The sequence below is a fragment of the Brassica oleracea genome, chromosome C3 (genome assembly GCF_000695525.1).
Source record: "Brassica oleracea var. oleracea cultivar TO1000 chromosome C3, BOL, whole genome shotgun sequence".
NCBI classification, from domain to species: domain Eukaryota; kingdom Viridiplantae; phylum Streptophyta; class Magnoliopsida; order Brassicales; family Brassicaceae; genus Brassica; species Brassica oleracea.
Window position 1 is genome coordinate 61903652 of NC_027750.1, and position 1653 is coordinate 61905304.

A 1653-nucleotide genomic window follows, 5' to 3' on the forward strand; every position below is an offset into this window, starting at 1 on the left:
GTGTCTCATGACCTCTGTTGCTGTGGATTATATCACACACTGAAATATATATTATTAGGTCATAGATCTCGGCTCTCACAAGCTTATGGACTACAATACATTTGTATCCGGTTGATTTTTTGTCTCTACTAGCCCGTGATCAAGAAGAAGGGCCAGGCGCCTTTTAGTCTTAAAAGCCGGACGCGTCTAGTAGAAGAGCCAGACGTTCTTTGCTGAAGAGCCAGACGCCCTTAGACGGATAGATTCGGACATCTTTAGTTTGAAAGGCCGGGGCCGGACGTTTTTGGTCGGACACCCACATAGATTTATTCTATGCCTACTAACCTCTTTTAGGTTTAGTATAATCCCAAGGAATTTCAAATATATGAGATCCAATGATCATGCGTGATCAACTTATTTTACATACTATATGCAGCTGCTTTATGTTTCAGTCCATGAATCAGCTTAGGAACGAAGCTGTTCTTTCATCTTATCCAGTGATCCATATACTGCTTACTACATCATTGTATCTATTTTCTTTCTTATGACCAGACCATTGTCAATTTCGAAAATCTGTAGCAGCATCAACCACATATGAGTTTATCTCCTTATAATATGTTCCTTTGATCTCTGTGAGTACCTTGTGTAACAAGCTATGATCTAAAGCTGTTATTAGGAAAACCTGAACACCTTTACATCATGTACATCTCTCACGGTTTCTTTACTTCTCACAAGATCCATCTATTTCACTGGTTTTATCAGATGGCGTTTTTGTATATGTATTTGGCCAATACGCCCATCTCTCTTTTAGATACTTTGAACCTCCACGTTTTATCTTTTCTAATCTCTATGATCTTTTATAATCTTTATGATTGTATGAGTACCCATTCGTGGGTTCATGATCCTCGTTCATCTCTTTATGTTCAAGCGCTATTCTCTTATGCATCTTTATAATATTCATATGTGTGTCGATACTTTCATATGGTTCCATTATGTTCCAGACATGATCTAATCACTTTGAGATTTCGTTATCTAGGACCTTTGTTACCTAGTAGCTTGGCGTCCCAAGTTACATGGTCTGGTACCTTAGATGTTTAGTTGGCCAGCCTTATCTCTATGTCTGGTATGGTTTCCCTTATGAATCTCGGATTTGTTTTCTATGCACCATTCTTTTCTATCTGAGATTCATTTATCTTATGGAACACTTGGTCTATTATAGACTCTATAGCAACTTGACTATGTATCTTCTAGGACATTCATTTGGTGCTAAGCTGGTTAGTCATTTCTCGGGTCAGTGTCTGGCATTTCGATTAGCTTCTCAATTAGCTAGCTTTGTATAATATTTCTTTGGACGTCTTAAATCATAATGTATAGTCCGAGGATCTTTGCCAAGACAATGATGGTTAAAACCATTCGTACTTTTAACATTCTTTATCCAGCTTATAATCTTTCTCCTTTAATATTCAGATTCATTTGTTTCATGCAATCCGTACCTGGCCACTATTTTTATCACCCATGTTTTGGCTCACGGTCCGTTTGATTTCGTGGAGAAGATCTTATTCTTATATATTCCCAATCCTCTTCTGAGGTTCCATCTTTAGACGGCACATGTATGTATGTGGTGGTTTATTCAAAATCTCTTAAGATGGTGTATGTCTGGTTTTATGAACCGTA